We start from the raw sequence: 27,076 nt of genomic DNA on the forward strand, positions 1-27,076 counted from the left end.
TTTTGAGGGCAAAAAGCAAGTTCCTGCAAAGTAAATAATCACATTTTGGAATGAATAATTGATTCAAAGTAAGGGTCAAATTCAGTTAAGATTAGGGTGAAGTACTAGACTTTGGAAAATGCAATTTCATATGAAGTGATGGAGACATGACGTGTAAGTGACAGAAAGAGAGAGAAGAGAGGGAGAGATCCTCAGTTTCTCCACAGAAATCTCTATTTAAGTTCAGCAGGGAGACATTTAATCTCAGGTGGGCTGAGCCCACAGTGGTTTCTGTTTAATTAATGGCACGCCATCTGTCCGTCTCCAGAGGAAGGAGACCACCAGCTGCTCAGGCTTTGATCTCACCCGTCACCTGTCGGGCCGTCTATGAATGTCTATGAGTGTGTGAGTATGAGCAAGTAAGCTTGTCATTCCTCACCTCCTCATCCGTGCTCCTTGAATCGAGTGACATCAGTAGACAATTCAATAACAGGGGTTTCACCAGTCTTTCATTTTTAGTTTTATCAGTACACCAGTTTTGTTATATTTTCACTGAACTTGTTTTAATCATACATTTTATAGGCCTATTGTAGGTTAAAGTGCTTGTTCAATTACATATGAATAAATAAAGCAAATTAAAGCCAAAAACTCTCATTTGACAAGAACTTTATCTTAATATATTCATTACAGTTTGACGACACACCTATATGTTAGGGAGTTTCTTGTGCCAATAATAATTCACACCAACCAGCAGACGCTGCCATTCAAATCTTCAAAAATGAGGTAAGAGTGTACAAGACTGTTCCTAATTAGCCCAGTAATTGAAACCACTTAACAGCTCTGGTCAGCGCAGTCTCTGCCAGAGAGGCCACAGCCACTTGACATTCCAACTGGGGCTGCTCCTGACCACCCCCTCAGTTTCTGACCTAGGATCACCAGACGTCTCACCATAACCCAGTCGTTACCAAACTTTTGTTGCTAGGCCTCCCGTAGTTTTACAAGCATTCTTTTTTTTTATTCATACGCGCCCCCTGCAATGGCTCTCTTTTTTCTCTCTTTTTTTATAAATTGACTTCAGCATTAAAGCTTATTTTTGTTTGCTTTGTTCCAACAGCTAACTGTGGTACTGTTTCTGTAACAACCTTCACTCTTCTGGGAAGCTTTTGCATAAGGTTTTGGAACAAATAAGGTACAAATCAGCCACAGGAGCGTGATAGAAAATGACTGCGGACACCATGAGGCTTATTTCGAGCATGTTCCCATTGAAATGGCCCTCCATTACTGCTATCCCTAAACTGCCTTAACAAAGCTGTAAGCACACTGTCGGCCAAAACAAAGCAAAAAATACTGTATGCTGCAGCAGTAAAATGTATCTTAATTTGGGCTTTAACAACCATTAAAAACATCCTCAATACAGAGAGCAGTACTTGCAGTAAGTTTGTCTACATATTTAGGCTGCCTGTGCATATATTATATTACGTAACATGTTTTCTATTTACTTTTTGTGTGTCTTTTTCGTGACACTTTTATTTTTATCATCTATTTCTTCAGTCCTTCTTGGATTCCCAAAGTTAGTTAACGCACAGCATCATTAGTCTCACCATTGATCTCCCTCCTCACTGCAGCCAAGGACCGACTGTCTGCTGTCAGTTCGCCGAGCTGATCGTCCCTTTTAAAAGTCAAGGTGAAGTCTCGGCGTGTTGTGTGGGAGGAGAACACGCCACAAATTACGAAGGCTGCGTCTCGAAACTGCCACAGACGGCAGAGGTAAAGCAAAGCCGGCTTACACTTCAATCCTGGTTCCCCTGAGAAAGTATGAGGAGGCAGTGAAAGATTCATGCAACACCTGAAGAAGAAAAGAAGCGATCTGAGCATGTCATTGAGCACAGTTAGTAAGTCGCACTGTCCCCGTTTTTAAATTTCCTTCCACTACTGAAATCTTAATTTCAGAAGTGAAACAGTCAGCCTGTAGTTTATGGGATAAACAGGACCGTGTTCCAGATTTTCCAGCAATACTGTATCATCTCTTACATGTTTTTTTCCCCCTTAATAGATTAAAGTGATTGTCATTTAGTCAATTAAAATATTGTCCAACTTCCTGATAAAATCTTGTTCAGTTCATCCATATCATGTGGATATATTTGCTCTGATCAGACTAATTTGTAGTCATTAGACCTGTCAAGGCTGTATGAGTTTGTAATTGATTGATTTATTTTGGTATCATGTACTGTAGGTGTCCAGGACACACTTGCTAAGCTTTTATAACTTTGTGCTGATCACATATCTGGAGACTCGATGCAGGAAAACAGTTTGAATTGGAATTAATAACAAATAGAATTTAAAAATTTTCTGCACATAAGAGCGTTTTTATACATTTTGGAGCTTATTCGGAGGGTAAAAAGATTGTTTGCTACAAAAATAAAAACATAATTTCTCTTCTACATTATTAATGCCACCCTGTGCTATTTCAATCAGTAGTGCACAACAGGGAATAATATTTCAGTGACTGGATCCCAGTTTAGGTTTTTTTTTTTTTGTTGGGGGGGGTCAAAATGGAAGAAATGCACTGCAGTCCCCAACATCTTTTGCATCACACCAGCATTTTCACAATTTTTGGTATTGTTACCACCACTGACCATCTGACCACCACTGGTGGTGGTCAGAGGGCCCGGTGGCGCCAGTGTCCGGCAGCCTTGTCTCTGTCAGTGCGCCCCAGGGCAGCTGTGGCTACAGTGTAGCTTGCCATCACCAGTGTGTGAATGTGTGGATGACTGAATGTAGTGTAAAGTGCTTTGGGGTCCTTATTATTCTTCAACACAGTATGCTTCTTCTCATTTCTTTAAGCAGTCTTCAGGAATAGTTCTCCAGGCTTCCTGAAATACAATCAAAACTCTCCTTTGGATGTTTCTGCTTTTTGTTTCATTCTCGGTCAAGATGATCTCACACTGTTCTAATAATGTTGAGGTCCGGGCTCTGGGGAGGCCAATCCATGACTGATAGTGTTTCACTGTGTGGTTTTCTATTCAGATATGCTTTTACTGCACTGGCAGTATGTTAAGGATCACTGTCATACTGAAAAACTAGATATTATTACATGGTGGATCAAAACTTGATGCTACTTTTCTGTTTTTATAATTTCATCAATCCATGACAAGACTCCCAACACATCTTGGCTAAAATGCAGCCCTAAATCACGAGAGAGCCTCCACGGTGTTTTACAGATGTCTGTAGACATTCATTATTCTACCTTTATCTTGACCTCCTCCATACAAACAATTTCCCATTTTTCGATTCATCACTCCATCAGATCTGTTGCCACGGATCTTCGGTGTGTAATTTGGTATACCTCAGCCTTTTCTCCCTTTGTCCTCTTCCTTATAGCTTCTTGAGACCCACCCTTACACTGGGACCGTTTCTGATGAGGCTTCAGTGAACAGTAGATGGATCAACTGAAGTGCCAGGTGCATCTCTCGGGTTTTGTGTCAGGTCTTTGGTGATTTTTTTTTCTATTTCTTCATGACTTTGAGATACTGTTCACCTGCCACTTCTTCTTTTATCCTCCACTTGTCCAATTTCCCTAAAAGAAATTTCAGGAAATCCTGCACACTGTGGCGAGATATGCCACGTTTTTGGCTACTAGCTCCTTGGTGCAAAAACACTATTTTATGCCTGTCAAACTCTGTTCCCATTTCTTTAGCTGAAAGATAACAAACAATGTGTTTTTGTAACAGGCGGCTAAAGATACAATTTTAAATGAGTTTTTTTTCCAAGTTGTCTGTTATGTATAGTCACAACACTGATTCATCCTTTTTAGGTGCCACTGTCCAAAGAAAACCACAGAAAGACAAAACAACTTTTTTTTTAAACATAAAAAAATACGTTTGGCTCCTTAGAAACAAATCTAAAAATACTAAGGAATTAGTTCCTTTTTTTTCTTTTTTTAATACCTTTTATAGGGACACAGGGATTTTTGAAGTACAGACAAAAACAAACTGAGCTCCAGAAGTAATGAAGAGGAATTGCAGGAAATCCCACTTTGTCTCCTCAGGGTGAATTTTGATCTGGATCAGCAATTTTGTAATATATTGTGTTATAGATCCTCCAGAGTAGTGTTGTTTTTGTTTTGATGGATATGATAAGAGTCGATAACGGAACCTATTCTTAGTTCTCTTACTTAGTAATATTGTGGTGCTTCAATGCAACTGATGACTCTTTGCAAGAACTTTTTATTGCACTTTATTTTGTTGTCTCAGTATTAGAACTGAAAGACCGTAACTCTGCTGGATGATGGATAGTTACTCCCAGTTTTCAAATGAGTTACTGGATCTGCGTTTGGCATATTTATAACTCTGCAGCACCCTGCAGCTCTACTTTAAATCCACTAATCCACAAGTTCAGTTGTGCTTGTGGGTTCTTGAAATCGCTTTTTTTTTTTTTTTTTTTTTTACCACCATGTATTGGGAATAAATTCAGTCAGTCTGCTTGTTGATTTGTTCTATTTTCAATTTATCATAACAAGATCCCAGACTGTCTCTCTTGTGCCATAGTTATGGAGACAGAATTATGATTGTGATTGTCTTACCTTTGCAACCAGGTCTGCAAGCACTTGCAGTTGGTTGCTGTCAAGTTGGCAGATACAGGTGCAATGTTTCTGCAATTTGACGATTAACTATGATAAATTAGCAAAACTTGATTGCTAAATGTTAGCATTTGCTGCAAATGTACTTGCACAGACATTCACGTGCAATGGAAATTCACATTAATTACTCACATTCACTACAATGAATCTAGATTTGAAAGAGAAATTCCTTCACAGTTTGTGACAGAGTCGCTGCATGGCAGTGATTTACCTGCAACATGACATGATAAGCACTCAGCAACCTCGCTGATATATTAGAATATAACTAGAATATAACCAGTTGAGTCCCCACTTGCAGAGTGACACGTTGAAGATGAGTTTGAGTCAATCTGTCTGTTAGTTATTATTTGTGAAGCTGTCTGAGAACGATCATAATCAGTCTGAGTTGGATTGTGACTGTTTAGAAACAAGTTGCCTACCACCAGTTGTGGTGGTGGTAGGCAAGTGGTTGCTCAGAGGTTAAGGTGTCTGTCTTGTTCTTACGCTAGTGCAACTGAGTCATTTCTGTCCATTCACTTATCTAATAATATAATAAACACATGATGCATGTCAAAACCTTGAATAAATGGATGACTACTGATTTAAAAAAATCAAATAGTCATTCACAAGTACTTTGAATTTTGTTTAGCAAATAACTGTTACACACATCATTACAGAAATAATTATAAATTCAAGTGCTGTGCTTGTACAGAATAAAATAATACTTAACTGGTGACTCAGACACTGACATTACACCACTTATACTTAAAAAATACCACTGAGTGCTATACTTTAAGTATAGTTGTTAATGTTAGTGGAGTATGTCTTGAAAATCAGTAAGAAGAAAAACAAATCCTGTTCTGCTTCTTTGTTCAGAGCTGATACTCTCTGGGTGTTTGGATTTATTGGCCTTGAATCACTGTGATACAGAAGAAATGACCTTGACTTCCAAGTCTCACAGTGCAGCTTCTCACTGAGTGCAGTCCAAATGGAGGGAGCACAAGAGGCAACGATACTGCAAAGTAATTGCCCTACATATAGGTTAATACACCATATTCTCCCCAAGTCTGCCCCATCATTAATTTCCTCTCTCTTGTGATTTCTTTACTTCTTTTCAGCCAAGGGTGCAACTACGCAGTCTCCAGGCTTTTCTGCTGTCAGCGCACAAGGGAATGAACAAACTACTTGCAGCCTTGTGCAGCAGAGGAATATTAAATTTTAATCACACCAATACAGTCCCATAATGGCATCATGATTGCAAATCAACTACGGATTTGTTCGACAGTCGCTGATGGATAAGCGAGCGTATGAGCGGCAAGAAGAGTGGCAAATGAAAGGACTAATGACACTGAAGCCTGACTGCAGATTAGCTGTGGCCTTATAAGGTCAGGAGGAACTGCAGCAAACTGGTGACACTCAAGCAAACACACACCAGTTCATAGTGTTACTGGCCAGTTTTATTCTGTAGAAGGATGCATGTATAACATCCTCTTGCACATTTGCTGGAGGATCTTATATTTTATATATATATCTAAGCTTGTCCTGTGTGACCCGCTGCTGGCCTGAGCACAATGACTGGAACCAGTACCCTGACAGGGGGATAAGTAATAGCTCCTCTATGGCTGCCAGCCTACACAATCATCCCTGCTATTGCCTCCACTGATTTATTGAAAGACAAAGACCTTTGGTTCCAGTGAGCCTGCTGCCTGGCCCAGCTCCCAATGCATGTATTGTTTTCCATTTTAGTGCCACATAATGCCAAGAGAAGACACTGAGGCCCTGAGCTGGGGTTCATGTCACTGCTATGGATGCTGCGTTTGCTGTTAATAAAGTGGTCACAACAGATAAACAGAACCTTTGCATTGCAGAGACGAGCACGCATAAGTGTCGACGAGGGAGAGACTGAGCGCTTTAAATTAAATTTTTATCCAAATTATTATAACAGTGTAGCGTTATTTACAAAACCCAACCTCAGTGAAAGACACTAATATACCACCATAGTATTTCATCAATCTTATAGTTGGGTGGATTGCCTTTGATTGATGACTAATGTTTTAATTAGAATACGTTTCAATTACGTGAGTTGATGGAATATCAGATATAGTGCTGTGCTAAATCACACCAACAGTGAACTGGACTGTTCTGCAGACAAAACTAAATCACCCCCCAGTCATATTTTGCATCTCAGAGCGTTTGCTAATTTATTTTCCATTTTACTTTGTCTGGGCAAAATGTTTTATGGAAAGGCGGGTATTTCTAGCCGAGCCAAAAGTTGCTTTCTGTGCACGGTCCTTCTTCATCAATTGCTTCACTGCGGGTGAAAGTGCTGCCGGGAGCAACCATGCTGATAAAATAATGTGGCTTCAAGCAGACATTGATACTAAAACAACAAATATGAGAGTCTGGTGTTAAAATACAAGAGGATGAAAGGAAGGAAAATGTGGAAAAATAGATTATCTGGTCCAGACGCTGTAGTTTCTATTCTATTACATACTTATTTCATAGGTGGTGAGATCTCATTTACAAGACGAGGTTAAAAGGACAGAAAAGAAAAAGAAGTAACAAGCTGCAAACAGTATAGCTTTCTTTTAATACAGTCAGTGTTCCTCAATATGCTGCTGTCTCTTGAGCGTTAGCTGCATTATTATTATTATTATATATAAGATGTTACAAAAAAGTTACAATGTAAACACAGCTGGCTCAAAATCTTAAAGTTATTAAGATTTGGTTTTGCTGTACACAAGAGAAATTTAGGCTGAAATCCTAAGTGTGTGAAGTCCTTTTGGTGCAGACGCTGACAATAAACCAAAACATATATATAAAAGATGGTGACAGCCAACGACATCATCGATCGATTTGTGGATTGACTGCATTTAGTCATTTAGGCTACTGCTGTGCTAGAGTGTGCTATAGTTTCAGCTGAATATATGGCTTTAAATGGTAAGACTTTAGTACATTTAAAAGCTGATATTGCTTAACAGATTAGGCTGGGATATTATTAGCAGCACACAACAATAACCATAAATAGCCTATTGATTTTACATTTAGTTCTCTTAAAGCACTCGTATCCAGTGTTGCAGAGAGAAGAGAAGCTTTAAATGGTAATTTTTGCTCCATGGTGGGCGTTAAATGTAACACTGGACAGTGTGACTGTAGAGTCGGTGGTGAAATGAAGCTATCCATTCAGAGTACGAGCCACCGTTAGAGCCTATTCAATAAACATTTACAGCAGTAGAAGCTTCCACAGTGCAACTTGGGAAAGAAGGACCGCACCTCAATTTCTCATCCAAGCCTACGTGTGCATTTTTTTCAGTATATCAAACATTAATCTTACCACTGCTATGATCTTTGTGAAAAGCACAAATGTAGTGTTTTGATATGATTACTTCACCTTTTTTTAAAGAAAAAAAAATCAGTGTAAGATTGCTCACTTGAGCCAGCCATTTTTCTCCTCCCTGAAACACATTTGTTGTGCAAAATACAATAATGTAAACAAGCAAAATACAAGAATGGCTACATCTGAAACTAATAAATATATGTACAATATATAATAGTATATGCATTTCTGGATGTGTATACTAAATATTTTTCTACGTGTGTGTGTGTGTGTGTGTACACATATTTTACAAATTAAATAGAGTAAACAATAAATAAAATATATAAATAAAATATACAGAGTGAGACATGTGCAAAACAGTGGCATTACTGTACAGTATGGAGTGCATAATGTTAAAGTTCCAGTAGTGAAGCTGAGGTGTCTATGACGTGTTCAGCAGTCTGATGGCCTGGTGGAAGAAGCTGTCTCTCAGTCTGCTGGTACGGGACCGGATGCTGCAGAACCTCCTTCCTGATGGAAGTAGTCTGAACAGTTTATGGCTGGGGTGACTGGAGTCCTTGATGATCCTCCCCGCTTTCCTCAGGCACCGCTTCCTGTAGATATCTTGGAGGGAGGGAAGCTCACCTCCAATTATCCGTTCAGAGCACCGCACTACTCGCTGGAGAGCTTTGCAGTTGTAGGCGGTGCTGTTGCCATACCAGGTGGTGATGCATCCAGTGAGGATGCTCTCAATGGCACAGTGATAGAAGGTCCTGAGGATGCGGGGGCTCATGCCGAATCTTTTCAGTCTCCTGAGAAAGAAGAGGCGCTGCTGCGCCTTCTTCACTGTTTTGTTTGTGTGTACTGACCACGTAAGATCCTCAGCCAGATGTACACCAAGGAACCGGAAGCTGCTCACTCTCTCCACAGCAGCGCCGTTGATGGTGATGGGGGTGTGTACTTCTCTGCACCTCCAGAAGTCCACTATCAACTCCTTTGTCTTTGCGACGTTGAGTGTGAGATGGTTGTCTTGACACCAGTGGGTCAGGGCGCTGACCTCCTCCCTGTAAGCTGTCTCATCACTGTTGGTGATAAGACCCACCACTGTAGTGTCGTCCGCAAACTTCACAATGATGTTGGAGTTGTTAGTGGCTGTGCAGTCGTAGGTGTAGAGTGAGTACAGGAGAGGGCTCAGTACACACCCCTGTGGAGCACCAGTGTTCAGTGTGATGGGGGATGAGGTGATGCTGCCCAGTCTGACCACCTGGCGTCTGTCAGACAGGAAGCTAAGGATCCAGCTGCAGAGGGAGCTGCTCAGTCCTAGATCCTGCAGTTTCCTGTCCAGCTTCGAGGGAACGATGGTATTGAATGCTGAGCTGTAATCTACAAACAGCATTCTCACATACGTGTCTCTCTTCTCCAGGTGTGACAGGGCAGTGTGTAGTGTCAGGGCTATGGCATCATCAGTGGACCTGTTGTGGCGGTATGCGAACTGTAGAGGGTCCAGTGAGTCGGGTAGTGCAGAGCAGATGAAGTCCCTGACCAGCTTCTCGAAGCATTTGCTTACGATGGGGGTCAGGGCTACAGGTCGCCAGTCGTTCAATGAGGAGATGGTGGAGGATTTGGGTACAGGGACGATGGTGGCCATTTTGAAGCAGGCTGGGACTACAGACAGAGAGAGGGAAAGGTTGAAGATGTGCGTGAACACTCCAGCCAGCTGAGCCGCGCATGACTTGAGGAAATCATACATTTATACTGCTTCTTTGACTGATTGTAGTATCCCCATGCAGCACAGCAAGCTGTGGTGAAGGGAACAGGACAGCACTGAACAAAAAAAAGGAAAGAAATGCAAATAGGCAGAAACCTCTTGACATGCTCTTACTTTAATTTTTTAAAAAGTTTACCAGATTTTTTAAGAGATTTACTTAATGAATTTAAGGCAGTTAACCAGTTAAGCCCCATAATACAAAGTGACATAGTCTGAAAACATAGATAAAACATATAAATATATAAAACATATTTATACAATCATATGTCATCAAATCTGTTTAGTATGTCTGGATTTGTGATTAAATGAACGGATCACTTTTTTGCAAGATTTGCCAGAAGAATGTGAAATTTTTTTTAGTATGTTATGGATATGTATGTGTTTTGTCATCGATATTCATAAATGTAATGTCATGAGTGTAGGAATGATTAATTAAAGACACTTTTCAAAGATGGATTTCAACCTCATCACACTGCTGCAGGTGCTGGACAGTCACCTGCTGCTCTTATTTGGTTCAATCTGAAAGTCATAAAAATAACACTGTAAAGTTGTTAATACTGGATAATCGTAATAACTAACTAGTTTCCCTTCAGCCAAATCAGCCTAGCTATCATCATCAAACCAGGATTTGTGGCTCTTCTATTCTTATATTTGGTTGTGTGTTAAACTTTCTGGCAGGTGCTTAGACCTGCTGCTGGCACGCTGCCCATTGGAGCGACTCTAGCTATGGGAAGCACCAACACAATCTCTATTAGCCACCTGTTTACTGTTTTTGGCATTTTCTGTGCTGCTCCTTAACTTTTTTTTGGCAAAGAGTAAAATTTGCTGAGAGTTCGGTTTGAAATTTTTTAGATCAGGACCTCTATGTAATGATTAGCTATAGTGCAGAGTTATAACTGGCCACATGGGATTATTTTACAAATAAGTGAAATTATGTTAAAATGCCATCAGTGTCATGATTGCATTAGTGTCAAGATTTTGTCAAGACCCGTATACAGCTGTGATCAGAGCTTTGCAAACACTCATCGTGGGCATGGGAATTTTAATCATTTAGCTGAGATGAAGTGGATATATCGACAAAACAGCAGCCCAATCATAATTCATTCATTCATATCGTAATTATTTTTGTGCCGTATCTGCTTTATTTTAACTCTATTTTTCTCCATTCTGTGACAGGAGTCTATGGTGCTACTTGCTATCGCTAATAAAAAGGTGCAAGGTCATATTAATTATTTTATAACAGCGATTTAAAACTTTGCACTACCACTAATAAGTGCACAGGATCAGAAAAAGTTCAGAGTGGTCAGATTTGAAGGCAACAACTACCAACCTATTTCATTCGGCCATTAGACTGGGGGAGAGAGAGATGCTGGTTGGCAGTCATAGCTCTTTATATCTGTATGCACAGGCTTGTATCTTTGGCTTTTTATGAAAGAAGCAGATATTTTCTAGCACAGATGCTCATTTTCAGTACTGATGACTCAACAGGGAGACCTCATGTCCTTACAGGCCCTGGAAAAACTCCAACTGTAAGTCGCTTCAGATTATTTATGCAAGAAAATGAAGAGAATATTTTTCTTTTCTACCAAAAGCCTGCACACCAGAAATAACTCCCATTTCTTTGCTGCTCTGAAGAATTATTCAAAGTTTTTTTTTATGGCTGCCCAAAAAGTGACCTGAGAGAGCGAGAGAGAGAATATTGAGCTGGAGCGATAGAGTGGCAACGAAAATCCTCTCTCAGCTTACATATTGAGGTTGTGTTCTCCATCAGTGGGTTTGAGGGATTGAGGAAGAACACAAAGAGAGACCCGGTCTTCTGCACGGCATTGTAGAGGACACACTCTCCCTCGTATGCACACACACACATCTCCTCTACCTCTGTCTACTCACACATGCACTTAAAAAAATTTTTTTTTCCCATTTCTGTTGTTCCCTCCACTGCTTTCTCACTTCACTTCTCTTCCACCCGGCTGTTTTGTACTTTTGACTCTCTCCATATTTCTCCTGCTTATGTCTTAAATCCGTGTGCTTCACGTAATCAGCCGGCCCGACTTGGGGAGCATATAAAATATGTTGTCTGCAAACAAACAGCCCATCTGATGTTAATGCTGAATACTGAACAGTGTGCGTATGTGTTTTTCACCTGTTTCTGTCTTTCTCTGGGGTGAAAATGCAGTGGGTAAAGAATGACTGGGTGACAGGTGAGAGGAGCTGAGTCTCACAGGTTCATTACCGGCTGGCAGAGTGGAGCACTCCGGGGCACAGCGTTTGCAGGTAATGCTTCGGGCCTCCTCATCACCATCCTGTCACCTTCATTTTCTTACTCTCGGGCTTGGCACAGCGGCTGACCTGCTCGCCTCCAGGGAAAAAACTGTCATCCTGAACAATAAGTCGGCACCTAGTAGCGAGAAACAGGAGAAAAACAGCGGTTTTGTTTAGTCGCTGAGAGAATGAAAAAGGGTGGCATCATCTGACCTTATGTGAATTTGATATGCAGTTTGCAATATACAGAGAGAAAGACAGACAGAAACATGTTTTTCCACTTTCCAATATATCTCAACTTCTCTGTTACTGTGAAATAAACCATTTTAAATTTGGGATATTGAACTTCTCTGGCATGGCACATCTGCCAAAGCTTTGATATAAGGTTGCCTAATAGCAATATTTAAACATGACAAGATCATCAAGTAAGGAGCTGCAAATTTGGCACAGTATCTGGCATTCAGGGGAATATGACATGAAGAACAGTTTTCTGTTTCCCCTCGAGCTGCACCACTGTCCTCAAATCAAAATCACAATAACTGCTTACCTCCAGATCTTAACTTTATCATTAAAAGGCGTGCCTGTTTCACCCTAACTCGCCAACTCATTATCAATATAATAATTTATTAGCACACACTTCTGCTGCTATTCCATGCATTCTGCATGCAGGGATAGTTAAAAATGACAAGCTGTCAGGTGTAACTCGTATCATACGCTCACATGTCAAAGATTGTGCTGGATCTTCATGCTTTAAGCAGTTGGCATGAATTAAAGCTGAGAGGGAGATGATGACTGCTGTGATTTACTTGGGAGCATTTCTTCAATCTGTGTGGACAGATTAAAGCACTGCAGGAAAACACACACAGCAGACAGTTTAATAGATACTAGTACAGGGTTTTCCTTTTGAAGTACCTCATTTCTTCATAGCATTGATTCAACAAGGTGCTGGAGACATTCCTCAGAGGATTTCTTTCATGTTGACATGATAGCATCACACAGGTGATGATGATGCAAATCTCACGCTCCACCACTTCTCGAATGTTGCTCTATTAGACTGAGATCTGGTGACTACAGAGACTATTTGAGTATAGTAAGTTCACAGTTATGTTCAAGAATGTTTAGGATGATTTGAGCTTTGTGACATGGCACATCATCCTGTTCGATGCAGCCATCAGAAGATCAGTGCAGTGTCGTCATAAAGGAATGGACATGATCAGCAACAATACTCAGGTAGACTGTGGAATTTAAATGATCCTCTATTGGTACTAAAGAGACCGCATACATGCCAACCCTCCCGATTTTTCCGGTAGAAACCTGAATTTCAGTGCCGGTGCCGAAAATCTCCCGGAGCCACCATTTTCCCGAATTTCTCCTGATTTTCCACCCGGACAACAAAAATGAAAAACCATATCCCAGAATTCATAGCGCGGCCCAGACAATTCCAGTTTCCAACAATGGCGGCAGCTACTTGGTTTTAATATTACTCTTATTACTCTGAGTCACAAAATAAACTTTTAACATATTTTCAGGCGAGGAAGTAGCTGTGGCGGCGAGAACAGCAAACTCCCGGCACATCGTTTTCAATCCCCCACGGTCTTTAGCTACTCAGGTTAAACATGATATATAAGTCACTTAGATAACCTAAAAATGTTATTGTTTGACTTTTTTTCAGTGTTTTATTTGTTCAAAAATTGGTTTGGCTGAGATTAAAGTTATAGTTTTCACACATCTGAATAAACGTCAAACAGAAAACTGATTAAACAGAAGTGTGAGATGGTCGAGAATTTACGCCAGCATCTGGCTATATTTAGATAGCAAGGAGCAGATGGCAGAGTTTCACTCCACCGAGAGAGCTTGTGTCGTAATTCTGAAGGCTAGACCGTCATAGTCGCTCATGTACGGCCTACCCGGCTTTCAGAGGACCCGGCCCACTGAATTTGGACAGTCCTGGCGGGGGGGACGACGACAATTATGATCTTCCAATCATCTATCTAGTTTTGGTGAATCTTACTATCTTGTTCTTAGTTTACAGGAGTGTCACTAGTATGGTCCTCTGCACACAAAAAAAGAAAAATACAAACTGGTATCTACATTAGAAAAAAATAATTTCTGAATTTTGTTGTTTATTAACTCTTTTGTGTGAAAGTTAATAAAATGACATGAATGACGTTTTGCAATTTAGTCAAAACGTCATTTTACTGCTGTGGCTAACATTTTAAACTAGCATATAACCTAAACTATGTTGTATTGTCAAGCTAATGAGGTCTATAGTAGGTCTATAGTAGTTAGCTATATTTCTGGCCAGCTGATCAATGTAAGCACAAGATCCTTGTTGTAAAAATTATTTTTTCTTCCTCCTGAAAAATATCTGGCTCTTTAGCTGCTAAATCTGCTAAAAGCTAAGTGCTACGTCCACTGTGCTCACCAGCATGGCACTAATTGCTATTGAGCAGGCTTTTGGGTTAGAGTCATGTTTCTGGCTCTCTCAACAAATATTCTGGGATCTGGAGGTGCAGGTCTTGAAAAAGATAACAGTTTTTGGAGAAAATCAGGGTGAAAAAAAAAAGAAATGGCGATAACCCAAGATGCTGAGCGCTTCTTTAAATCCAGGCAGATGTGTATTTCCTGGCCTACTTTGACTTCTGGACAATGAACATGGTTCCTGCAGCTGATGGTGCATAGTGACGTGATAATTCTGATGAGGTTATTAGGAAAACTGTTGTGAGATCTAGTAGTGGCATAAACTTATTAATCTAATCCGGTCTAATTACCAGCTCATATGCAAAAGTGACTCAGTTACTATAGATGTGAAAGCAAAATGGAAAGCTACCAGTAATAAAGTGTATGTTTGGGTTTTATGCAACACTATTAACTTTCCTATTGCTAACACTGTCAGCTTTTTCCCCACATTTTCCACAAAGACTGCCAGTTAGGGAACTTAATTTCAGACTGCAATCAAAGGGTGGTTTTTCCACAGGCTTAACTTCAGAGGCGATGTCTTTGAGAAGTTCCCCAGACAATTTCACTGCAGTATGAGTGTACTTTCCTCTGTTATCTTTGGGTAGAAGAGGTAGGAGAAGGAAGTCATGCAATATCAGTCTGCAATATGTTTAGCTGAGGGTAAGAAATAGCCAGGCTTGTAATTGCTTTGGGACAAGCTAGGATGGTTCCTCTGGCAGTGGGAGATTTTCTTTTGGTCAACCATGAGGGCAATAAGACAGATAAGAGAGGAGAGAGAGAGGTGGGGAGAACCGAGAGGGGTAAAAGGGAGGGAGATTTTTAGATTTTCTGAAGTGTTCAGACAAAATAGAGGTATTATCATCCCATGGGGTTACAATGAAAAGCCCATAGTTGGTTGTCTTTCCAAAACTCTTAAGGTTTAGGAGAGGAAAACGCAAACAAGTCTGGATAGCAAGAAAAAAAGAAAAGAAAAGAAAAACAGTTTCGATTTCTCAGTGCATTTTTTTCTCATGAGCATCCTGTACAAGTGTCCCCAGCTTGTGTCACCAGGAGCCTCAGAGGAATCATGTTGCAGTCGCTGCTCTCAGTGTTACTATCAACAGCTTTTCTCCAAATGACTTCACTCGGTTTCATTACTTCTTTACAAGATGAAACCTGCTGAAAGATACAAGAAGAGAAGCACCTGCAGCCACAGATGCTGTCAGCTGCTTCCTACAGTTGTAATGCACTTCACTTGCACTGTCAGTACAGAGCTTATTTACTGTCTCCAAGGTGTGTCCTTTAATTAATAGCTGTGGGGTTGCTCTGAGTGTTTAAACTGTCTGATGTTGGATTATAAACGTGGATTAAAAGACTCTCCACCCCTGCAGCAGGGATGGAAACAGGTTAGAGCTGCAAGTTTAGTTGATTAATTGATCAAGAAACAACTAAATTTAATTTTTTTTTAATTAAACACACTTTAGGAAATGCTGATAGGTCTGTTTAAATTAATGTCTGACTTTCTACTGACTTATCAGGTCATTTATTAATTAATAGAAAATGATGAAGCTAATTAATAATAAACTTTTGAACCTTAACTGTGACACTTTCACGCTCACTGAAGGCCTAACAATTGGTAAAAGTAAGCTTCATACAAATTGGTGAAAGTGTTGTTACTTACAATATGAAATATAGAAAAAAGTAATCAATACTTCATTTCAGCAAATCAGGTCAAGATCCTTCTTGTGTCTTTTTGTGTGTAGGGTATACAACAGAACTGAATACATTCAAGGCATGTTGCAAATGTCATACAATTCAATACTGCAAGTTGACATGTATGCTATTTCCTCCTATGAGCAAATTAAAGGTAGAGATCACTTTGAAAATGAAGACAGCAAAAGTGAATTTGTCTGTAATCACGGACAAAAAAAGTTAGAACTCCTTTGATATTAAGTTAAAGCAGAGCTTCCCAAAGTGTGGGGCCCGCCCCCTGGGGGGGTGGGGGGGGTAGGGGTATGAAAAGGGGAAAAAAAAACAAACGCTTGGACACTGCTAGCACGGGGCGCCCACAAAAATGCAAAGCAGGAGATGAAGCATCGCTGAATATGTTTCCAAACCAACTTCATTCTAAGCCAAAGACTAGAAAATATGGTGAAGCATATCTTCCCTTTGGCTTCACCTGCACCAGTGCCGAGGTTTTCCCTTCGTTGGGAGCAGCGCTGGACTTTTCAAATCACGGATGAACAGCATCCCACATTCTTGATTTTTAGTTCACAAGCACTTCTTGTAATGACTAACTACTCCTGACATTTTGGAGATGTTAGCTCTTTATACAGTAAAGTTACAGCGATAGCAATTTTGAATATTATTACACAGGAAAAAAACAACTACACGTAAAATAATCACATCGTGACGCCTCAGCCTTTCTAAATGGAAGGACAACTGCGTGTGTATGTAAGCGTGTAAAAACTGAAGATAGTCAGATTAACAGTATTTTGTCTCTATCTGCCATTCTGCAATTCATCTCATGTAAACAATAACGTGGCGCACAGCATGACGTGGAAAAAGGCACATACCTTTGATGTTGCGTGACGAACTCTGTATTCCTCGTCCACACGTAAACGCAAAAAATCTCAGTTTTCGGTGATTCGAAACGTCGTTTACGTGTGGACGAAACAGCTGCGTTTTCAAAAATACCCATGTAGGTGTGCACGTAGCGTAACAGAGTTAGTAGTTTATTTTATTACTACCTGTAATTTATTGCAGATTACTTCTATTTGCTTAATTGTTTACTAAATGTTTGAGGAGTGAAATAAACTGCAATGGAGCAAAATATGGGTGTGTGTGGTTGGAGGGTGTGTTTGTGTGTGTGTGTGTGTGTGCGTGCGCGTGTGCTCGCGGGAGGGGGCGCGAACATTTTTCTTGTAAAACAAAGGGGGGCCTAGCAAAAAAAAGTTTGGGAACCACTGACTTAAAGTATAGCTGTGGTTTTCCAGTCAGTCTAACTACATGAACAGGGCAATAAATTGTATTGTGGACTCAAGAACTTTCTGACTTTGAGTCCTGGCTGTCTGCATGTGTGCCTCATGACTCCAAGGGGAAAAGAATTTCCAGAGGAAAGGAAAAATCTATAACTGGTTTTTCAAAAAGATATTGAAAGATCAATCACTCTGGGAATCTGAGGTTTACAACAAGCCATCGTTATAGACAAGACAAAGTTAAGTCTTGCAAAGCGTGGTGGAAAAAACGTCGGGGGTTTTTAGAGAAGAAAAAAAATAAATAAAACTGTGTCCTGGCAAAGTACGCCTGAGTTGAATCCATTATAACACCTTTGGGGTATAGAGACACAGAGCAACACAAGCACTTCAGCAAAGAGCAGCTAAAAAATGCTCTCTGAAGACTGGCAGTGCAAATGTCCAGAAATTTGTGTGACACCACGGACGGGATGGGCATGACTGTTTTTCCTGTTTTAAGGATTTGAAGATGGCTGGGTCTAACCGTGCGCTCACTGGTAAATAGACTGCTCCTTATATAGCATGTTTCTACTCTGCCTGAGCATTCGTTCACCCAACATTCATTCGGGGTGCCTCACTCACCCACTCACACAAGTACTTTTTCTACACCTAAGTGCTTTCAATCTAACATTCACACTTCGATGAACATATCGTGAAGAACTGGGGGTTGAGTATTTTGTCCAAGGATACTTTGGCATGTAGACCGGAGCAGCCAGAGATCAAACCACCAACCTTCCAATTACTAGATGGCCTGCTCTACCCATTTAGGGTGGTTGTAGCTAATTGGCTAATCACTTCTGATTGAGAACTCGTTAGCCAGTTTCATACTACAGATAATCCTTCCTTTTGAAACATAATATGACCAAGATTAGAAAAACAGATTTAATTTTTTTGTTGTTGTTGTTCAATACGACACAAAATGAGCATCTAAGCCCATAAACCAGGGGTGGGGGAACTCCAGGCCTCAAGATGTGTCCTTGATCCAACACAGCTGATTTAAATGGCTAAATTACCTCCTCAGCATGTCTTGAAGTTCTCCAGAGACCTGGTAATGAACTAATCATTTGATTCAGGTGTGTTGACCCAGGGTGATATCTAAACCTGCAGGACACTGGTCCTTGAGGCCACAGCCATAAACTGATCCAGAAAGTGTCAGCAGAGTTTGTTTTCCCATGGACCTCTATTGAATGGGAAGTATTTTTGTAACCGTCTGTTTAAGCAACTCCGACATTGGCTTAAGCTTTCCGATCAGAAAAATACTCTGGGTGACTCTGCCATACCTAATGAGGGACCTGTACTTTCCATATAATAACTCCAAACTCTTTTTAAAATTTATTTATTTAAGTAATCCAATCTAGTGAGTTTGGACAACACTGAAGTGCCATTGCAAAGGCATGTACTAATTTCTGTTGGAAACTTGACATACGTTTTATAATCACTAGAAATGTGCATAATTCTGTTTTTTGTAGATTAATTTATTTTGGTGGAAAACATTGTTCTTTTTCTTTGGCATTTCTTCTGCATATCCTCGTGAAACAGAAAATTCTCATTAAGCTACAAACACTCTTGCCAAGACCCACTGACCCATCATCATTTTCGAGCGGGGGATATTTTTATTCTCATCTGGACTTGATTATGTGGTTCTCTGGTTTTTCACATCTCACCCTTAACACATCCTGTTGCTTTGCTCCGGCAAATCATAACAAACACATCATCCGCAGTAATGCCCCTCGTTCTTTGTCTCCTTGTTGTATGCTTTATTTCCCCAAATGCTCATTTTACAGTTGGGCAGTTAATTGAATTCAGCCCTGGATGCAAAATAGTGGGTGCTTAGCTACAGCTGCCTGCTCGTGGTGCATAAGGTAACAGAGGTTATATCAACTAAAGCCAGGCTCAGATGGAGAAGCCAGTGATGCAGAGATGCACCCAACTGACTAACTAATAATGAAACTTGATGCTGGATGTTTAGTCATGTCACACAAGTGCAAAAACTACCCTGATGTCCAAAAGTAAAGGTTTTACTCGCAGCTCAGTGGGATGCTGGATTTGCTTTTGGCTACAGCAGTGTTGGATCTAGCGCAGCATATACAGACGCTTGATTGGGTTAATATACCAGATCATCCTTCTGGGGAGACATTACATCTGGAACAAATGATCCACGCATATTATTATGTGGCATCTAAAAAGAAAAAAACAATGTCTGCAGCACAGCATTAAAGCTAGATCATCTTATCCTTCTCTTCAAGGTGCCACTTGAAACTTAAAAATATTGCAAATAGCCTTGGCTCCGCATGTCTCTTTCAATCCAAGTACACTTCTTTTCAAATATTCATCTATATGCATTTTTTACTTCCACCATACAAGCTCGCTTTTGAAGCTACAGCATGGCAAAGAGAAGCTCAAGGAGCCCCTCTAAAAGTCAGCAGTCTTGCAGAATAATGCTGCTTCCGACTCAGCCTTATTGATGGCTCTGATAGTGGTTTTAAAAATAGCCCTGGCTGTCCGCCTCTCCCTCCTCACTTCTCACAACACGCTACTGTCAGTGTGTTGCACCTGCTGTGGTGAGACCATTGCATAACCATCTCTGCTCATGCAGAAGATCAGTGTTTCTCTCCGGCGACACACTGTGTGTTCTCTGAGGCTGCTAACGGACAACAGTGAGCCTGACCAAAGGACACTGAAGGTCAGCGCAAACGCAAAGCAGGATAAAATCCCCAAATGTCCCGTGGTGCTTCATCGTGTTTACAAAATAATTTTATATTTTCAGCACTGTGCGACATCCTTAGGTGAAGGTTAGGATTTTGTCACAGGACAGGATCACCACTTTCAGCAAATACAATGTATATTTGAGTGGCATTTATACTGGCAGGCACAAGAGTCCAGCTAGAAGTTGTAGACACTATATAGCCAGTATATTTGTTTACGCCTTTTCAGAATTTATTAGAGCTTAAAGTAGATGCTCATTGTAGTGAAAGTGATTACAGTATCAGATAATATTGTATACTGATAAGCAGTCAGATCAAATATCAAATAATCTGCCAAGCATGCAATCACTTGCCAATTAATTAGTTACACCTTGATAGTACAAAATTGGACTGCCTTTTGCCTTAAGAACTGCCTCATTTCTTTGTAATACAGAGGAATGATGAAAATATTCCTTACAGATTTTCATTTACGTCAAATTCTGACTTTACCATTTGAATGTCAAGCCAGAAATCAGGACTCATCAGCCTTCTGTTATCCAGAGAACGACCACTCACTGGATGTTTTCTCTTTTCCAGACCATTCTCTGCAAGGCCTAGAGACGGTTATGTGGGGAAAACCCCAGCAGACCAGAAGTCTCTGAAATATTCAGACCAGCCCATCTGGAACCAACAACCATCCCACCTTCAAAGTCACTGAAATGACCTTTCTGATGCTCAGCTTGAGTTTAAACAGGTTTAGCAGGTCTGCCATGTTGATGCCATGTGACTGGTGATAAGATATTAGTATTTCATTTATAAAAGTATTTACAACAGTATAAACCTACAATTTTAATAACTGATATTAATGAATAGATTTCCCTGATAAGCAAACAAACAATATACATATCAAGTTATACTGTAAGCATGCGTTTTCTGTTGTAAAACTGGACATTAAAACGTGACAGTGTTAATGACCATTTGACCAATTTGCTGCCCCAGTGGCCACTTGAAGAACTGCAGCTCCTGGCAGTACTGGCTCGGTATTTTAAGAAAATTTATTTTGTGTAAAAAAGAAACAAAAAACAAGACTCAGAAAAAGAACCAGGCAAAAGTAAAAACAGGCAAACCCTGCACAAATATTAAACAGCACGTGGTTAGCCTCATTTAATGTTGACTTAACATGTCTATAAACTTCCCCAATGTAACATTTCTGCCAACTATTAGCTCTCTCTCCTCTTAAAGTGTTTTACAGCTACATTAAAGGAGTTTAACACGTTCTGAGCTGCTGCAAAATTTTAATTCAAGTGAACAGCGAAGAAAGAGTCACAATATTTCTATTCACTGTCATGAATAATTAAATTCATGACAGTCATTTAAATGTTTAACATTTAAATGTTTAACATTTAAACGTTTAAATGTTAAACATTTAAATGTTTAACATTTAACAGATTTTAAGAGAATGCAGTGCAAAGTTTTATATATATTTAATCTTTCCAATCCATGATAGAATTTATATTTTTAGGTTAACTTTTTAATTTAAAAAACAAAAATGTATTTAATTTTTAGGGTATTAATTAATTATACTAACTTTCTGCTGAATCTAAAAAAAAAAATGGTTTCACAAGTTTTTCTCAGTGTCAATAATCTTTCTGTTTAAAAAAGGTCATGAGAAGCAACCTTTAAGGGGCAGATCATCCTTTGAGAATATTCCAGAAAGAAATTCTCAATCTCACAACTGCTTTTGTCTTAACTTACCTACTTAATGTGCCTTTTAATGCATGCTGACTAAGATCCTTCGTGGGCTATATCAGCGGTTATCTCATTCAATATGAAGCAAAACTTTGTACAGAACAGATGCTGTATGCACAAACATAATACCCTCACCTGGTTTGATTTCTCACTGACTAAACTGAGATGGATTTTAAATTGCATCACTGTATTGTACAAGCCATTTTTGGTCTGAGGTATAGCAAGCCAATTATAGCAGCAGTGCTGGTCGACAGTGCTCCAATTCAATTACTTTTATCACTTACCTTTAAAAATGCATGCATCAAGAAGCAATGCAGCCCTCTTTCAGACTGAATGACTGCATAGGTCAATAGACATGGATCACTTGGATAGTAAATAGAGCTCTCTGTAGTGAAGGATAAAGATGGAAGTTTCATGGCCTTTTGGGACTTGGCAGATATGTCATTAGACCGACTAAAAGTTCATCTCCAACTTTTAGATTGTATTCCTCAGTAAGTTTTCTTCTAGAGAAGTGTTAACCTTTTGCTGTGTGAGCACATTGATCATATTCATTTATGACCCTGAGAGGAGGCCCTGGAGAGGCAAACAGACCTGATGCTGACTCGTGGAATAAAGATCATGAAGCTAACACGAACAGTTGTTTTGTGTAAACTTGTTGCAATCTCACAGGAGTAACAGGCAAATTCTGGAGTTTGGGGTTGATTTAGAAGATGGAAAAGCAAACAGAACAGCAACAAAAGTAAAAGGGGTAAACAGTTTAAGTGCTATTTTTAAAGCACTTGTCATAATGTGGATTATTAGCATTATTTTGTGACTCATCGTGAGATTGTGCAATACTTAAATGTATTTCTATACTTTAGTGTATTTTATTACGTGCATATTAAAAATCCTAGTTACCTGCAGACAACAAATTACTAGAAACCCACTTAGTCTGACTAAGAGAGAAAATATCAACTTTAATCCTTAGCCTCTTGTCTCTGCATCTGACCGTTGAAGTCTCTGCTTTCGCCTCTTCTCTGGGGGCCTGAGAAGACCTGGGGATTTATACTCACCCTCCAAAAGGATTTACCCAGCCAGCTAAGTTATCCACTCCTCTTTCACAGAAATGAGGAAACAACTGCAATATCTAATCTTACCAGTAATGCAGTCAACATATACCATGGTTTAGATGGTTAAATATGATATACTGGTCAGAAATAGTTACAAATGTGGAGCAAAGTAATGGGGATACGTGTGGCAAGTCAACTAGACTATCCAACTCCAGTCTTCAACAGCTACTGTCATGCAGCTACACCATACACAATTGTCACTACACCACCAGCCTGACAGAAAGCTGTGACTTTCTCTGTGAAATGTAATTGGAAATAAAAGGAGGACTAAACAGATGAAAGCCATAGTAACCAGAGCCGTTCTGCAGTACTTTCAGGTAAAAACTGATTTAAGTTGTAAAAACCTAATTGAGGAAGACTGGTAAATTGGTAAAATTACTGGGTATAAAACCTGCAATTTAGGGGTTCACCAATCTGCAAAAAGTATCTCTAAAATGTGGTGTAATTTCAACATTGAGGTTCTGTCAGAGCAAGCAAGGCAAGCAGTGCTTTCCCAGTAAAATCTAAAACCAGATATCAGTTAAAATGTACCACAGCAAATGTGATTTCTCTCCTTTCATATGAGACATCATTCGGACATGAAGTGATTCTTTTCCTCCCCTTATATTAAAAATATGAGTATGGGTTTATAAGATTTGCTAATCATTATATTCTGTTTTACATTTTAAACAGCATCCTAATTTTTGATACTGGGATTATAGATACACAGCAGTTTTAGACCTAATAAGTTAAAAAAATTGAAGTTGCCTTTACAATATTGTGTTTTACAAGTTTCGATGTGGCGTCTTCAGCTCTGAGGTTTCACAGCAAAAATTAAAACGGCCAACAATATGTAATTTACATGAAGTGAATTTAATGATGTAAGATTTGCAGTTTCATTAGATCTCTCATATTCCTTCCTTTATTGCAACCACGGTAATTGTTTGTTACGTTTCCATTGGTTGAAGCAAGTTAAAAATTCTTGGTATTTACCTGTCACGGGTAAGTATCCACACTCTTGATTCTTTTAAATTAGCAACCTGCTTTCAAACCTGCTTCAAACTGTTAATAGGGGGCAAATGAGTGCAGAATTGCAAAAGGTTAAAAGAACATCAATTTATTAGCTTTAATTGTGTGTTGACAATTATCAAGGGAATTGCAGCCCTCATTAGACTTAAAGTTAGAGACACAGTGTCCCTAGAGAATATTTTTCATAAACTTTTTTTTTTGTATCTACATGACGTAATAAAGGACTGCTAGGTAAAAGCTCTGTGCTGCACCCTGCAGAGTGTGCACAGAGAAACAAGTAACATTACTCGAGTAACAGGTAATGTTATTGTCAACTGTGAATCTAAAAGGACAAGAACAAACGTCTGCTTATTAGAAAATCGAAGTGCAAGGCCATTGTGTGCTTCGCCATTAAAACAGGACAATGAGCCTTTTACTGCTGTGGTTATAAAGTTGCACAAGAGGGAGATATGGAGTGCACATAGTGAAGCACCATTGTTTTGGATCTCTTTCCCAGATCCCAGCATCTCCTATCCTACTGACTTGGATATTCCTAAGTTGAATATCCCTCAAAAAATAAGTAACAATCAATATTAAATACAGCTCTTAGTTGCCAAATAAAGCAGTAACTGGAAGCCTTTTTTTCTAGCTACACTAGGAAAATACCTCCATCATTTTAATCATTCGTACATGGTTGTCATAGTCTGCAGAGCAGAGGAGGGGACCTAAATGCAGACGTGTGGACACAGGGGTTAACTGGCGATGTGCTGTTTATTTAGGTCGATAGACAAACCTAAACTGGGAAGCTAAACAGTGGGAAACCAAAGGACCGGGTAAAAGGGAGAAATACAGAGGAATGATCAGGAAAGTGGAAACACATGGGAACACTGCAGGAACAAATTTGCAAATAGCAAGACAGGAGACGCAAAACTGAAAACAATGCACATGAGACGAGGGACTGACAAAACGGGAAGTAGCACGCACACCAAGACTCAAACAAGGACACGCAAGCACATCACCAGGATAAACAAACATGGGGAGACAAGGATGGAACATGAAGAAGAACATGGGAACAGTTAAGGGAGACAGAAAACCGAGACATGACTGGGATCAAGAAAACCCAACATAATAACATCCAGAAATAGGCTCAATTCTCAAACTCAAAATGAATTTAACAAGATTGAAAAGTCCAAACAACAGAACAGTGGGTCACCAACCCGGAACCATGACACATGGAGACTCCATAAAGCTCTGAAATAGGTCTTCTAACACAAGTGTCTTAATCTTTAATGTCTTGAACTTAGTGTCCAACCGAGCCAAGGGAGTCCAAGCAACTGTCCGGGCAGGAGAAGTGGTGTGATTGCTGCCCGTGTTTTTGTTAGACACCACAGTAGCGTGAAAATCAAAGAAACAGCTGACATTATTAGCGAAGAATAAGGAGCTGTGGTAAACAGAACAAACAAGCAAGCAATTTATCTGTCCAACGAGGTGTTTGAGGCGACAAGAGGGAGCATGGTGATTATTTCAAATGAGCTTATTTATTGCAGTCATCCGTCAGCATTGAGGAGCTGTGTTCAAACTTTTCCTCGTCTTGGTGGCTCACAGACTCAAAGAAACAGACATTATTGAAGCAACACCATATTTCCGTCTAATCTCATTTTGGATGACAGAGAGTTCTGGATCAAGGTAAATTGCTGGATGAGTCGAATTTTTAATGTTGCAATGGGCAATTTTTTTACAACTAAAGAAGTTTCATCTGCAGTTATATTTGTGGTATAAAAAACAGCTGTATTACTAACATGTTTTGACCTGTGGACTTCATCTGGGTCATCAAGAACTATACTCCATGCAGTAAAAAAATCCTAAAAGTAAAAATAGAAATCAACAAATAATGTGTGTCCAGTAAACTTGACCACCAATGCACTCAATTTTGTGACTGCACAGAAAAAAACCCCCATAGAACAATTTAAACACCCAGTTGTACATATTTGTGCACCAATAAAGCACCAGCAGGGACGGGCTGGGAATATGGTCATGTGATATAAGGCCAATCAGGGAGTGACAAATGTTAAACCTAGGCCCTTCTTTTACACTCAAGTGATTTTTGTACTTTAACGTAACCAAAGCTTGCAGAAACCAGAAAGCTTAGTCTTTATTTTCACATGCAGATATCGGTTTCCAGAGATTAGTTACTGCTTGACTCTTGGTAGCAAAGTCAAGTGGTGAAAATACTTGACATCATTCAAATCAAGGAGAGCCAGCGGAGAAAGATTTAAAAAAAAAAAAAAGAGAAAACACAAACACAGTCACATAGCGCAACGATATGAAAAGGTAGATTACTAACAAAATGAGGTCACGAGAAGGGTAGAATCTGTTACAGGTTTTGGAAAACATATATTGTAGCAATTTTAAACGCCTGCATCTTCATTTACTAAAATAAACACGAGGCGATATTTATTATATTTATCATTGTTTTAACATTTTGTCAAAAACAATGTTTCCCCAGGTTTGGAGCCGGCATACAAAACATTTTCATATACAGTGTATACACAGTATGAACTGTGAAACAGAGAGAAGAGAGGGGAAATTAGCCTGTCAGTAAGTTACAGCAAAATAGTAGAGACCTAAAAGATGAAATAGCTGGGGAACCACTGATTTAAAAAAAGAAAAGAAAGAAATTTCGAGTTTTTGTTGATTTTGGTTAGATTTATGTGACCAAGAAATGGAAAATCTGTAAGTAAAACCTAGCATACAGTTAAAAAAGACCAAGTGACCAAGCAGTAGTGCATTTGGCAATAGGTGGAACAGTGTAGGTCTTAAAGTCAAACCAAAAGTAACAAAGCATCAATTTCTTCAACAACAAAAATATGATACCAAATCCGATGTAGGCCATGGTTATTTTCCTGACAGTACACACAGCTGTCTGAAGGTATTCCTATTTTATTAGATGTGCTGAAAAAGAAGTGTTTTGCACATTTAAAAAGAACTTATCTTCCACAAAATATATACCATCTAACCTAACTTATAAACGGCAAGTAAAGAAGTTTTAATTAAACCTCAGTAATGAGATGTATCTGAATACATTTTTAAAATATTTTATGTGCTTCAGGCAAAATGTGTGCATTCACAAATAAATAAATATAAATTCCTT

This window comes from Simochromis diagramma, unplaced genomic scaffold (genome assembly GCF_900408965.1).
Source record: "Simochromis diagramma unplaced genomic scaffold, fSimDia1.1 OVJJ01000302.1, whole genome shotgun sequence".
Classification (NCBI taxonomy): Eukaryota; Metazoa; Chordata; class Actinopteri; order Cichliformes; family Cichlidae; genus Simochromis; species Simochromis diagramma.